The sequence below is a fragment of the Podarcis filfolensis genome, assembly GCF_964270895.1.
Source record: "Podarcis filfolensis genome assembly, chromosome: 5".
NCBI lineage: Eukaryota > Metazoa > Chordata > Lepidosauria > Squamata > Lacertidae > Podarcis > Podarcis filfolensis.
The window spans coordinates 68,771,907-68,787,630 of NC_139608.1; the positions used below are offsets into that span (position 1 = coordinate 68,771,907).

Sequence of the window (15,724 nt, forward strand, 5' to 3'; positions counted from 1 at the left end):
TGGTGGTGACGAGGGCACCTGCTGCCACCGTTGTTGCTGGTGCAGAAGGTGAGCTGCAAAGCTGCGCTGTTCTATCTTCCTCTCTTAACACATAGGCTACCAGACTTGATTGGATCTCTATTATTAGCAGCTGATATGCCATTAGAGCTCCTCTCCTTACTTCCTTTGCTAATTAATCAGCCCTCCCAGTGACAGCGCTTTACCATTAAATAATTTTCATTAGCAACGAGAGGCCAGCAGTGTAGATGGGCTCATCTGTCTTCATTAACTCTCAGAGCCCCATGACTGGCCAATGCCAATTGGGGAGATTCTTCCCTGGGCTCCTCCCCTTTCCGTTCAGCTTTCTATGAACAACTTGGTGGTTTTTTGGTATATAATGTGTCACTTCTAAATTAATTAGGATTGCCAACAACCCCCTAATCTCCCTTTCCATCAGGTTCTTCAGCTGCATGTGTGTAGCAGCTGGTTTAAAGTTTGGGATTTTGGTTTTTGGGTTTTTTTCTAAGAGAAGAAAGAAATGAAGAGTAGTGGAGAGGAACAGAATAGAGATTGTGAATCTGACTTTTGGAAAGGAAGGGCTGAAGCTTGGTAGCAGATCATTTGCATGCAGAAGGTCTCTGGTTCAATCCCCAGTTTCTCCAGGTATGCAGGTTTGGGACTCTGGCGAAGCCTCTGGTCTGAATTCCTGGAGAGTTACTGCCACTCAATGTGCGCAGAGAATTCTGAACTAGATGCACCAATTCTTTGACTTGGCATAGGGCATAGTTTCCTATGTCGGTATATGAGAAACATATCCAATATAAATGCAGGAGTTTATTATTATTATTATTAAAGAGGGAGGTGGAAAGGTCATTATTGTGCCTCCTTCCCTCCCCATCTCCAACGCTCCTTCTGGCCAGATTTCTGTGTGCGGCTTGAGGAAGAGAATGGACAGTGAGCCTTTTAAGAGGCGGATAAATAATGTATAGTTTCCTTCGTTTTGGAAGTAATCTGAGAATGCCTTTCTAGGTCAAGAAGGGAGATCAATATTCATTGATATCTGAATTACTATTCTCCCAGACTAAAAATTGACTTCCCCACTTGCTTAGCAGAACTCGCTTGGGAAATAACCCTGTAGACCTCAGGACTCATGCGCACAAAGTCCCAGAAGGGCAGGGTAGCAACTGCCGCATTTTATGGCCGTGCAGTGAAATAGGCTCTCATTCTGAGACTGGCAGAAATATCTCCCCCCTCTTCCACTCCAAGTTTTACACAGCTCACTGGATGAAGAGCTGTCCTTTCGACTGGGCTCCAGTCTTTGTGCCATCATGTCCCCAGAGCCAGAAGGACAAAGAGACTCATCGGCAGGGGAGACGCTGCAGCAGCAGAGAATGCCGCCTTCTCATGCGCCTTGAGGGATAAGAGTGGCGAACCATCCCAGAGCGTCTTAAGGAAGTGACCTTGAAACTTGAGGGGTTGTTTTTTTCTCCTGGCTTAGCACAACTGTAAGAAAGACAAACTAGCCACTCCTAGAGGTCCTTGCGGTGGAAGAGGTTTTTCTGGTTGCCACGAACATTTAATTGCTGTCTCTTTGTACAAGCAAAACACAGTGGTGTTCCCAGGGTAACAATTCCTGATTCCCGAGCATGATTGTTCTCCTGCTTAGATATCAAGGCTGTCATCTCTTTTCTGGTGGCCATTAACTGCAGCAGTACAGGCCGAAAGGCAGCTATTGAATTTCTGCCAGATGCACGCAAGTTGCAAAAGGCGGGGAGGGCTGGGGAGGATATCAGGCCCATTAAGTATTTTGCCAATGGAAACTTCAGCAGATACAGTCAGAGCATACCCAATGCGTATTTAAAACACATGACTCTTCCCCCAACCCCACCCCAAGTCCTGAGGACTGTAGTTTCCTCACCACAGATCTACAATTCCCAGTGCCCCTAACAAACTACACTTGCCAGGATCCTTTTGGAGGAAGTCAGATGGTTTAAATACGCGTTGGCTGTGCCTTAAATGTATGTTTATTTTCCTATTTTGCCTCAAAATATTTACCTAGCCTGTTTAGCGCCCAGCTGAAAAATGTTCCTTAAGAGTTACCGGCACGTGTTATTTATAGGGCTTAGACAAAGATTCCAGCTCTTAATGCAAACTCGTAAATCACACTTCCAGATACAGCTATCGGTCACAAACTATAAAGTTTCATTGGGCAGTATACATCACTTACTGTCTTTCTTAATGTTTGTGTATGTTTAATTTCCCACAGACTTTCTCCTGCTGTTATTTCCTTCTGATTAAATAGTAAATCTAGGAGATTTCTGGAGACGTTGCTCTGGGACGGTATAAATGGAATTCTTTTTAAAGAGACACGCCTGAGGTAAAAATCCATACATTGTAACAACAAGAACACCACAGTCCTAAGTTGTGTTACTAACAGTTTGGGTTATCCGGTAAAAAGAATGCACTTAAGTGCATAGGACTGGAGCCCGGCCTAGGAGACATTGCCCTCACTCTGAGTTGACTTCATTTGCCCTCGATTATTTTGTAACATACTCAAATCCATTTGGCTATTTACCTCCATGATTGGGGTGGACCAGCCCATTTCACTACCTCACTTCTCCCATGACCTGAACTCAACAGGAGCTGGGGTGCTCCTCAAAGTGTTGCCGCTCGCTCAGACCCCTGCTATGTGATCTCCAGTTGGTTGAGTTTGCCAATGTGATCAATTGAGCAAGAAAATATGCAATAATTGGAAGAGGGGAGGAATAGCACCGACATCGCAGCATATCGGAACAATGGCAGTGAGCCCTGGCAACAGAGAAAAGGTGAACATTCTCAAAGCTTAAAAGTCTCTCCCCAACCCAACCAGGAAATAATTCCGTCTCTTTCACAGCTTTCCATCCCAAGAACAAAACATTTGGTGAAGTCCTAGCTTGATTATGTTTCTCCTGTTATAAAATATGTTTTAATTTGTTTTAAATGGATACGTCATTAAACTACAGACTAAAAGCTGCCTCAAGCATTATGGACAGGCAGCGGAGAAACTGGGAAAGAAAGAAAGAAAATGTGTTCCCTCACATGGATATGAGATTCATACAGTTTATTCATACCGTTTATAGAAATTTAATAACTAATAATATGCCTCGGTTTATGAGGCATATGGTATTCCAAAGGTTATTCTAAATTTTGCAATGAAGTCACTTGTCCAAAGGGCACGGCTGCTCTAACATGGTCCAAACTTGCCCACGCCACAGCATTTGGCGGCACAGATCACATTTCATTACACTGACAAGGCTGAGCAAATTCTTCCAGTTGTGTTAATTTCGCCCACAAGTCAGCTTGTGTCACATTTACAAAGAAGATTGTGACATTTCCTAGCCGTTGTCATCCCTCCAGGTTTTGTGGTCCATTGCAACGCATTTCTAAAGTGGAAGAGGATTTGGTGTAAAGGAGTTTGCGGCTCTCTGCCGCGCTGTCACAGTCCAGCAGGGCACCCCCTGCAGTTGCCTGGGAAGTCAGATGTGCTCACCAGCAGAGTGGGTGAGAAGTAGACTAGCACATAATGTGTTTGTTTCCTTTCTGGGCAGAGAGTGATGAGTGGCAAATTTCTAATTCCTGACATGGAAGGTCACAGCTCAGAAGAACCCTTTGGGAATGGGGGAGTACAGGAAACTGAAGGGCGAGTCTTTGAATGACATTGATTTCCCCCAGCAGACAATGGGTTGGAATACAACTGACACAAAACTTTGTTCCATAGCAGCAAACCATTCAAGCCCTGTTGTCCATTGCTATGGTGCCTCCATCAGTATTGTTTTGTGACTAAAGCTGTTCCTTTTTATAACTTGGTACCTTCTTGTTTCTCTTTGTTGTATACTTTTTTCATTCCTTATGTTCTCATGACACAGATTAGTCTTGATTTGCATCAGCTTGGTTCATACAATGCTAAGTCATGGTTTGTTAAACCAAACCATGGTTGGTTTGAGTGTGTGTACCTAGTCCAGCATACTAACTATGGTTTTCTTTCTGTCAATAAATAATAAAACCATCATGTGAAGGCAAGGTTTGTTGGCAGCTTACAATTTACAGCTTGTTTTAATTACGGTTTCGCATTGTGTTTGAACCCAACTATCTTCCTTAACAATGGTTTGTATGACCATCCCAGACACTCACCATGAGGCAAGAGCAAGCCATGATTTGGTGGAAGAAGATGGGGCTTATTTGCTGTTCTGCAAGATGATGTGAGCAAATCATAGTTACTTGGTTAAAACTTGGCTTAGATGACACAAACAAACCATGGCTTTTTGTTATGTGCAAATTCAGCTTATGCCAAGGAGTGTTACTCAATTAAACTTGCTCAGTTAAAATTTCCCTTCTTTCCCCTTCCTTTCATGTTTTAATTTAGTGCAGAAACATGCAACAGACTTGTGACTTTTTAAACAAATGTGCCTAAATAGTGGTGATGATAGACAACAGGCTGTGCTGGCCTGACACTTAACCTACTGCTCTGAGGGCTAATATTTCCCCAGTGCTCACAGTGACAATGCGTTCTGAAGTCCCTTTGACCAGTTAATAGTCAGCGCTTGCATAGATCTGTGTGTGGTGCCTTGAAGCCCTGGCAATCATCTGACCAAGCGCGCTTCAGAGTGCACTGCTCAGGGAAAAATGGGTCACCTGATGCCATTGTGACATCAGGTGAGTGGATCCACACACCTGTCAAATGTTGCCCATGAGGAATGGGCTTGCCTGCTGGCTGAGTCCACTTTTGCCACCGAACCAGTTTTCTGGAATTGCAGTTGCCACACTGGAATTGCAGTTGCCAAGGCAGCTCGCTTCAATTCAATAAAAACAGGAAAGGTAGGCCCTGCTTACATCAGGCTTACAAACTAGACAAAACACTGAAGGAAAGTCAGAGTAGAGGGGAAAGCAGATCAGTTTTCCAAGGAGCTTAAAGAGGCACAGATGGTTCTCTCCCATCTCATTTCATCCTCATAACAGTCCTGTGAGGTAGGTTAAGCTGGGAGACTGTGACTGTGCCTGGGGCTTTGAACCCTGGTCTCTCAGGCCCTAGTCCAACACCCTAACAACTACACTACACTGGGGTAGTGTGCATATGGCCTAATCAATCTCATACTTCAGCTCCTCATCCATTTGCTTCGCCTCCAACTGCAGTAGAAGCACCCTACTGGATAAATAAAATGCCCCTCAAAACCAGTGTCAGATTTTTGCAAGTCTGGGGATTGCTGTTACTACAAGAATTCTTTGCTGAAGATTTCTGCACCCCCATGCTTCTCCCCCAAAGGGAACAACATTGAAATTTGGTAGTGCGAATGTGTCCTGTACCTCATTTATTTTGTTTCGATTCCATTGCCTGCAGAAACTTTCACTTCTTTTCGATCAGCCGTGCCATTCCTTCTCCTGCAAGATTTGCAGCTTAGCTGTTTTTCAGCTCACTGCAACGTCTCCCTGCCTGCATGATGAGTTGTGCTTAGGGTAGATTTTGGTTAAGTAAGTAGATAGATACAGCTTTGCTTAAAACAAATGAAGTTGATTTAGTGGACCTATACAGCAGCCAGGCACCAGCGTTATTTAAGAATATTGGCTCTTTGGAGTCAAGGCAGTAAAAGCACTTCATTTTCATTTCCACCCTTAACTGAACATCAGTTGCTTCAATCTGTTCATTTACTAATTCCTCTCGTTTCCTTGCCATCTTCTCTGCCCAGCTCACCCTTAGCCAGTAAACCAGCACATAGTATGAAATGCCCCCTGCTTGCAGTTTTACAAATATTTTCAAAGTTCAGCAGAACTTTATGAAAACAGAAGAGCCTAAAATCACGTGGGACAGGAACATAGGAAACTCCCATACACTGAGGCTGTGTATACATTTATAGCATATATTTACAACATATTTAAAGCTTTTGCCCCAATTCCCAAAGTGATTTCACAATAAAGACATACAGACTGGGTTATCCACACCTCCCCTTGTTCTGCTGCTTCTGTCACCCCCCTGGGGAAAAGCTGCTCTTTAGTGCTCAATTGGAGCTAACAGGAATTTGGGTTTTCACCAGATTGCCATTTGTTCTGATATATAACTAAAGAGCGGGTTTTCTATTGGAAAGGAGCAGGGCAAGAGGAAAACTCCTTGGACCTATGCTTAGAAAGCGTGGGTCAAATGGGAAACGGCCAGGACTTGTGCTTTCTAGGCACAGCACATGCGAAAGTGTGGATGAGCCCTGAGATATATATATATATATATATATATATATATATATATATATGATCAGGAATTGCAGTCACCTGTGTATGACAGCTATGTACATTTTACAATTTTATATGTGCTGTAAGCTGCCCAGAGAGGCTAGGAAAACCCAGCCAGATGGACGGGGTATAAAAAGTAAAATAATAATCATCATCATTCCTTCCCAATTCTCTAGCTTTCTAAAATAAGCAGGGAGCCTCCACAGACAGAAAAGGATCCCTGTTGCAGATGTTTGCCTACCCTGAGAAGGAAGGCAAATGGGAATGGCTGCTGCAGCAGGTTTGCATTTATCATGCTTGCCTCCCCCTCACATGCTTAAATTTACCTTATTGTAGCACCTGAAGGCAGTTTAATAGTTAACAATATCAAGATGGGCAGAGAGAATCCTTGCATGAAGGAGCTCCAAGACTGCATGGAGGGATGATGTGGAACTGGGGGCAGGGGTGCAGAGGCAGAGACCACATTTATATTTTGCCTTGGAAAGCAGCATACCAAAGTTACGATGCGCAGATGCGGTTGGAGGGGAGGAAAGGGGTAAAATCTTCTTAATAAATCCATTCCACGCCTGCAGAAGATGAGACAGGAGTCGCATATTCAACCATGTCATTTTGCTGAGCCGAAAGCAAAAGTGTTTCCAAATCCATTTGTTCTGTTCTGCGGTAACTCTGCTTATTTTGGGCTTTCAGGGAGCTTGGGCTCCCCTCCAGCACCTCGGAGATGCTGAAGAAGCAGAGGGAATAAGAGAGGGATCCTGGTCTGAACGCATGCCATGAACCCATTAGCTGGCCTTAGCCCCTTCTGCTATATCGGGAAAACAGTTAAGTAATCTACCTTTCAGGATTGTTGTAAGTATTACAAATAGGTGAAATATGTGAAGTGCTTTAAACACAATAAAGCAATGTATGCTGCTGTAATTGTTATTGTTATTCTTATTTACTGCTGTTAGTATAGCTGTTGTTCAGCTGGAAGAAGAAGAAGAGTTTGGATTTGATATCCCGCTTTATCACTACCCGAAGGAGTCTCAAAGTGGTTAACAATCTCCTTTCCCTTCCTCCCCCACAACAAACACTCTGTGAGGTGAGTGGGGCTGAGAGACTTCAAAGAAGTGTGACTGGCCCAAGGTCACCCAGCAGCTGCATGTGGAGGAGCGGAGACGCGAACCCAGTTCACCAGATTACGAGTCCACCGCTCTTAACCACTACACCACACTGGCTCTCAAGCACCAGGCAAATCATTCCCAGCAATGTTTGTCAATATCCCTTTTGTCCATCAGCAGGGCCGAAGCTTCCTAAAGTGTTGGACCAGATGCAGGTGGCACTGTGGTCTAAACCACTGAGCCACTTGGGCTTGCTGATAAGAAGGTCAGTGGTTCAAATCCCCACGACGGAGTGAGCTCCCGCTGCTCTGTCCCAGCTCCTGCCAACCTAGCAGTTTGAAAGCATACCAGTGCAGGTAGATAAATAGGTACCGCTGTGGCGGGAAGGTAATCAGCATTTCCATGCGCTCTGGTTTCCATCGTGGTGTTCCGTTGCGCCAGAAGTGGTTTAGTCATGCTGGCCACATGACCCGGAAAGCTGTCTGTGGACAAACGCCAGCCTGAAAGCGAGATGAGTGCCACAACCTCATAGTCACCTTTGACTGGACTTAAGCGCCCAAGGGTCCTTTACCTTTTTTTTAACCTTACCAAGATTCACAAATCATGATACACATGGCAACCTCTCCCAGCACGGACTGTGTTCTCTGTGTCTGCCCCTGGAATTTCTGCAGCCTGTAATGTGCAGAGACTGGGATGTTCAAAGAGATTCATGCCATGGTTTTCTGGTGGATTGCACAGACTAGGTGATGCTGAATCAGCACCACACATGTCAGAACCATGCCATACATTTAAAGCACATTCACAGTCACAAGAAAAAAACTGAATTTTGGCATGATCCTTCCCCTCTCCCCATTGGTCCACAGTAGGAACAAGCACCCCCTTTAATCCGTGGGATTTGCACTGATTCATGCTTTACACTCCACTCCATAATAACCAGCTACATCAAGCAGCCATTTCATTGGTTTAAAAGAAACTCACCACTTTTTCTGACTACAATGTTACAGATGTAATCATTCCCCCCGATTATGATTATTTTACGCACTGCAGGGTGTCAACAATAATAAAAATGTAAACATCACATTATTTTTTCACCTTAATGTAACTTCAAATTAAAAGGAAGAAGAGGGCAAGGCGAGCCATAATATGTCTTGAAGTCTTTCCAAATGCAAAACAAATAAATAAGGTCCTGCGAGATGCCGACAGCATTTTGAGAAGCCCGCTTTGCTTTCTCACCCTGCAGTTTCAATCTGATCCAATTTCTGAGAAGGAAAATACATTTCCCTGAAAAATCTGAAAGGGGGAAAATTAGTAGAGGTTGGCACCAGAAAAATGATAGCGGAACCCTGCTGTTCTGTAGACACTCTTTAAAGAGATTGAAAATAATCAAGGTGACAGTAATTTTGTGAAGTGTCTTTCCAGTTTTGGAATCCAGATTTAAAAGTCTGAACTGGTGGGGGAAATGAAATGGAAGCAAGGATACTGCTAACCCATTCAGTCCCTCTGAAGGCAGGCTTCCTTCCTTCCTTCCTTCCTTCCTTCCTTCCTTCCTTCCTTCCTTCCTTCCTTCCTTCCTCCCCATCCCCATTCTATTCATAGGGTTTTATGGTTAGCAGGGATTTTATAGTGGGCATCCATAGCTTATGACCCACCAAATTGAACACTACCCACCACTAGTCATGTATGCAATCCATCAGCAGCTCAATTAACTTCTTGATTTTACAGCTTCTGATGAAGGTGTAGCCTGGGATGTTTATTAACCCCCTGGGTGCGACCGCTGAACATGTCTGGTGTGGTTGGTGGGTCACATCTTGAGCAGGTCTGCTTTATGAGACTTGGGCTTCATGTTGTTGACTTGGCTGTGCTGGTGAAGGTGGACTTACCCTCCCAAATATGGGGAGCATGTCAGGTGACCACGAGGAATAAGAACGTAAGAAGAGTACAAGTCAGAAGTCTACGTAGTCCAGTGCTCTCTTCGCAGAACCTAGCCAGATGCCTATGAGAAGCACACAAGTGCAACCACGTTCTCCAAGTGCAGTTCCCTCCCAGCAACTGGTGTTCAGAGTCATACACTCCTCTGACAGTGGAGGTGGAACATATCCATCAAAGTTAGTAGCCATTCATAGCCTTCTCCTCCTCCTCAAATTTGTTTAATCCTCTATTAAAGTTGTCCACGTTGGTGGCCACCACTACGTCTTGAGGGAGCAAATTCCTGACAGGCAACTGTCAGGGATTATTTCTCCCCTGGATAGAGAGACATAAGGCTACATCCAGCACCTCTGACAACCGGGATGCGAAGCCTGTGGAACGACAAATGATGTTGAACTTGAACACCTGTCATCCCGGACCATTTCCAAGCTGGCTGTGGGTGATGAGATTTGGAGTCCAGCAACACCTGGAGGACCACATGGTCCCCACCCTTGCTTTACTGGCAGGGCTTGTTATTTGCTACCTGGAATGAAAGACAAGATGTGACTGCTCAATTCTAGAAACAGAGGCCAACTAGGCTGGTGGCTGAGAATTTTTTTTCAGCACTGGCGATGGGATACCAACCACCACCACACCTCAGGGGAGTTGAGGGGATGGGGCAAGCCAGAGGACACACACAGCTCAGTTACCACCACTTTGAGCTGGCTGCCTCAAATTGCTTAATGGTAGGGCTGGCTGGGGGAGTTGGGTCCATTAGGACAAATGGGTCACTTCTGCACTGAACTCAGCCTGCCCTCAGCCAGCCTATCTACATCCTTATACTTACAACCAATCTAAGGAGTGGTAATGGCTGCCAGCTTCCTCCTCTTTGAATTCACTGAGGAAAGGAACAAAACCAGAATTCCTTGGCTCTGCCTAACATTTGTTCTTGCGCCACCTACTGTTGGACCTCCCTACCTTCCACCCTACCAATCCCAATGAGCTCCAGACTTCACTGAGGCCCGGTGCTATAGGCTTTCAACCTTGACAAATCTCCACCCGGTACAGATCTTGGCCTGGTCCAGCACGCACCTAAAAACTCACCTAGGCTTACTTTCCTTTGGCTCAAACAATCCAAATCCACGGTCAAACACACCTAACAAGAGATGCAACGTCAGCCACAATTTTAACTTTCCAAAAGAGTTTTATCAATCACTGTGACACCGTCGGTCATCTTGCTGTGTAAATCTGCACACACACAAATGCGTCATACCATTGAGCTGCCGTTTAGCCATTTACAGCTGGGTTTGTTTGTTTTTACAGGCATCATGCGATATATATTTTTATGTGGAAAATCTGTTTAGGGCCCTGATGGATAAGGCAAGATGAACTCATGTGACACACACCCTGCCCCCATTTTCCTGCAGGGTTTTGTGCTTTGTCGTAAAGAGCGGGAGTTATAGTTTTCCAGAGTATTAGCTATAAAAACGGAGCCTTGTTAAAGTTGCAGTCAGAGGGTGCAATAAATGAGTTATTTCAGCATATATCAGAGTTCAGGGCTCTTTTTCGTTACTTGGAGGTAGTGCCGTTATGTGGTGGAGAGACTCTGCAGCCCGGGACTTTCAGGAGAAGTGCTATCTGTGCTGTGAAGTCACGTGGCCTCTCCTTTAAATAATGTATTCCCCTACAGTTCCAGCTCTTGACTTGTTCAAAGACAGTTTCTTTAAAATTTAATCAGTAGCTTTATCATCGCCTGCAGGAAAAAAGTGCCAGAGCAAAAGTGCTTTCAGAGCAAGGAAACCTGACATCTAATGAAATAGCACCTTTACTCATCTCTCTTCCCCACCCCCTCCCCAATCGGCCACATTTTTGTTAATTTCTCCTACAAGTGTGCCCATTAAAAAGAAAAGATAGGAAGGCTCCGTGCACTGTGGTGACAATCTGAAGCACCATTCAGGTGACCTTGTTAGAGCCACTGCACAGTGACTCAGGTGGGATGCCATCCTTGTAAAGTTAGGCTGCCTGAACAGCTCTGCGTATGTTGCCAAGGACTCATTGAACACAACTGATGATGGGCAGGCCAGTCTCTTCCTAGTTCTTGTTAGTTTCACACGTGTTCATTCCTAAGGGCCAGTGTGGTGTAATGGATAGAGTGCCAGACTATGACCTGGGAGGCCAGGGTTCAAATCCTCACTCAGCCATGAAGCCCACTGGGTGACCTTGGGCTTCATGGCTGAATAAGGGCCAGTCAGTATCTCTTGGCTCGACCTTGCTCGCAAGGTTGTTGTTGTGAGGTTAAAATGAAGAGGGAAAGAAATGCGTACACAACCTTCAGTTCCTCGGAGGAAAGGCAGGATACAGTATAAAGATAATAAGTAAACTATTTTGCCTCATCATTATGCCATTATTATTATTATTATTATTATTATTATTTTAAATCATGCATTTTACATTTATTAAGGTGCAGACTTTGAGCTTTAATATATTTATATTGCATAAAATTAGCATTTTTGGATACATCTTTTGCCCTAAAATACATTTCCCCCCTCATCAGTGTATTAGTCCGGAAAGTGTGATTCAGGCTGGTTTGCTTAAAAATGAAGTGCAAATGAAATAGTTGTGCATCTCTACACACTGAGCCAGCACCGTAATCTAAACTGGAAAGCATGTCTCACTTCTTGAAAATATGGCACTTACTCCTCAAGAGGTCCAGGTGGTGCTTGCTGTGATTCAGGATGGGCAAATGGGTCACTTTTGGTTTCTCTCAGTTTCTCTCTCTCTTTTCCAATCTGAAGTTTGGTTCTGCATATTTTCACACCAATGCTGGTTTATTTTATTTATTTAAAAAAGTCCAAATGAAAATGTGCCAGCATTTTAGTGTGCATTTTTTGTACTGTACACTTTTTTTTTGGTATGCTATTTCCCCTAATATATACATTTACCCCAGTTTTGTCAACTTTATTTGGCTCACATTCTACTCAGAAGAATATTTTGGTTAGATGAGGAGATACAACAGCAGGAGGAAAAGCTGGAAAAGGGGGGCAAATGTCAAGCACACGTATGAAGGAAGACTTGTTCTTTAAATTGTTGAGCAGGTGGTTCAATTTGATGGTGAACTTCTATGGCCTGTATCCCAGGGACTTGGAATGGATGAACCAGTCTGTTTATTTCTCTGTTTATTCATATATTAGTTCCATCCTATTTCTGCAATAATCTACCAAAAAGGGTGGAAAAACATGCACACAAATTGTATTTAAATTGAATTTTTTATAGCATGCTATTTAAATAGATATGTATGTCTTTTATATACACCGCTTCATATTTCAGCAGAAATCTCATAAGTTTACAAACCCACCCAAAAGCATTCAACATAAGAAACGCAATACAAAACCTTTAACTGAAACACAATAAGGTAGAACTACTATGGCCACTGAACGGCGTTTCCGTGCGCTGCTCTGGTTTGCCAGAAGCGGCTTAGTCACGCTGGCCACATGACCTGGAAGCTGTATGCCGGCTCCCTTGGCCAATAAAGTGAGATGAGCGCCGCAACCCCAGAGTCGGTCAAAACTGGACCTAATGGTCAGGGGTCCCTTTACCTTACTATGGCCACTATTAATCATGACAATCCCACATGTTATGTAACTTCATTAAATACATTCCTCTAAGCAATGTAACCATATGCAAAACATAACAGTCCAGGGAACATCAACAGGCAACGAAGCACCCTAAACATATCATAAATATATTTTTAAAGCCACAAAGTATGATCACCAAAATCATTCATCTGCATATTCACACCACACCGAACAAAACGTCCACACTGCACAAAACTAAGCACGCAACCTCTGAGTATGCAATTGCTCACCAATCTCCTTAACACCCACCACATCACTCCATTCTCTCTCCGGTAAAACACTTCAAAGTTGAAGGAACGAATAAATACATTTCAGTGCATGCATTTCTAAATGTGTTTGATCCTAAAATACCCATTTTAAATGCACATTGGCACGTTCTTCTGAATCAAGAGCAGCATCGCACCCTTTGGAGAAGTGTGAAATCCAAAGAATAATTATGTTCCAATCCGCACATTAGTCCAGGAGGCAGAGGTAAGATCCATTTGCAATGGGATGGACAGGATTCAAATTTCCCAAGCACCCCTGCATGAGACCTGGGGGAAGAAGGCAAGTGTATGTGTGCCATTCTGGTGGCAGTAATAGTGGTGGACATCTTCAGAACTACACGCAGCATCTCACCCGTGTGTTATCATATATGAAAAGCTACATATCGAGCACTTGCCTTTTGGCTTTCCTTTGCAGTTGCCTGTGTACTTCCATATCACAGCATTTGACCTAACCCTGCACAGCTGCTGAGAAGATAACTGAAGACTTGTCCTCTGCTGCCTTGTCCAAAACTACGGTAAATCTATTAGGTGGGACAAGGAAAGCAACAATGCTTGCACTTAGGTACCTGAGCCAGTATCTTAAAAAGCAGAGACATCACCTTGCCAACAAAGGTCTGTACAGTTAAAGCTATGGTTTTCCCAGTAGTGATATATGGAAGTGAGAGCTGGACCATAAAGAAGGCTGATCGTCAAAGAATTGATGCTTTTGAATTATGGTGCTGGAGGAGACTCTTGAGAGTCCCATGGACTGCAAGAAGATCAAACCTATCCATTCTTAAGGAAATCAGCCCTGAGTGCTCACTGGAAGGACAGATCGTGAAGCTGAGACTCCAATACTTTGGCCACCTCATGAGAAGAGAAGACTCCCTGGAAAAGACTCTGATGTTGGGAAAGATGGAGGGCACAAGGAGAAGGGGACGACAGAGGACGAGATGGTTGGACAGTGTTCTTGAAGCTACCAGCATGAGTTTGACCAAACTGCGGGAGGCAGTGGAAGACAGGAGTACCTGGCGTGCTCTGGTCCATGGGGTCATGAAGAGTCGGACACGACTAAATGACTAAACGACTAAACAACAACAACAACAACAACAACCTGAGCCAGTAGAGGGTGATAGACAGACAGGCAACATGTTGCTCACTGATCCACTCACTTTTAGTATGCTTGTTGGTAAAGTAGATCACATCCTCTCAGGCTTACTTCCTTTCTGCTTCTTCTCCAAGGTCGGTTATGAGCAGGCACCCCCAAACTCAGCCCTCCAGCTGTTTCGGGACTACAATTCCCATCATCCCTGACCACTGGTCCTGTTAGCTAGGGATGATGGGAATTGTAGTCCCAAAACAGCTGGAGGGCTGAGTCTGGGGATGCCTGGTTATGAGTATGAGTCAGCTTCTGCTCGTGTTAACTACTTGACTCCATCTTGACCACATGTGAAACCTATACCCAAGTTTTCTTTATCCTTTCAACCAGCAGTCTCGTTGGACTATTTATTTCTGCACACCATTGCAGTATATTTATCAAAAGCCATCAATATTTTTAAAATTGACTTTTTTATTGCATTGTTTCGCTGTTTGGTTGTTTGCTGTCCTAGGCTCCTTTTGGAGCAAAGGCAGGATAGAAATGTGATTAAAAAGTGCTGCCTATTCTGGTTGATAGCAGCTCTCCATAGTTTCAGGCATGATTTCAGATGCTGCGGCCGGGTTCCGTTGCCCTTTGAAGCTGCTAATGCCATGGATTGGACCTAGTGCCTTCTGCATGCAAGCAGGTGCTGTCCTGTTCAGTGGTGGCCCCTCCTCGTTTTTAAAGTTCAGGTGCATTTATTTGGATGTGCAGAGATTTGTGGCTAGATGCATCGCAAACCATTTGCAAGCTCCTCGTTTTGCAGGAAGAGTGGAGAACCTCATCCCTTGCTTTGACTGGGACAAGGCTGAATCTTCTCCTCTTATAAGATTTGCTCGTTTCTGGCTGAAGGGCATTCCCAAAAGACAGGTTAATTTTTAGGGGTCGGTTATAGCTGTAATAACATGGAGACACAGAATTGATTACTGTCTCCTCGGCAATTTGTTTTTCGAAAGGATGCTCAAGCGGTGATTTCAGTCACAGAATGATTTGTTTGTCGGCAGAGGGGGGAAGTATGGCAGGAACTGTGTGCCAGACCATGGCAACCCCAGAAGGTTAGAGATATCTGCCGATTGCAGAGGACAGTGGAAAACGGCATGTCAGAAGGAGGGAGCCACCTCATCAGAACCGAGCAGCCTCATCTGTTGGGAATCTATTTTATATTACTACTAGCAAAAGGACTGCTGTGTTGGTGGTGCTGGTGATGATGATATATGTGTTTCTCTCTGTCTGTATTTTAGGCCTGGACCTTGTAGGAGTGCTGGCGAAACTCTGCGGAAGGCAGACCTAACTGCAGCAAATCAGCACCACGGCCAGTTCCTTGTGGAGCAAATGTCAGAAAGTGGACCAGTGTTTCTCAAACGTGGGACTACAATCGCCATCATCCCTGACCACTCGTTCTGCCAGCTAGGGATAATGGGAGCTGTAGTCCAAAAACAGCTGGAGACCCAAGTTTGGGAAGCAATGAGG

General features: G+C 44.4%; 1 long non-coding RNA gene across 1 annotated transcript; it reads right to left on the reverse strand.

The window, feature by feature from the left end:
- Positions 1 to 7,909: 7,909 nt before the first annotated feature.
- On the reverse strand, positions 7,910 to 15,461 carry LOC310762787. Its single transcript, XR_014548174.1, has 5 exons — positions 14,231 to 15,461; positions 13,275 to 13,703; positions 11,934 to 12,059; positions 10,341 to 10,989; positions 7,910 to 9,780 (listed from the first exon to the last, which is right to left on the reverse strand). It is a non-coding gene; the product is annotated as an uncharacterized lncRNA (long non-coding RNA).
- Positions 15,462 to 15,724: the final 263 nt, after the last annotated feature.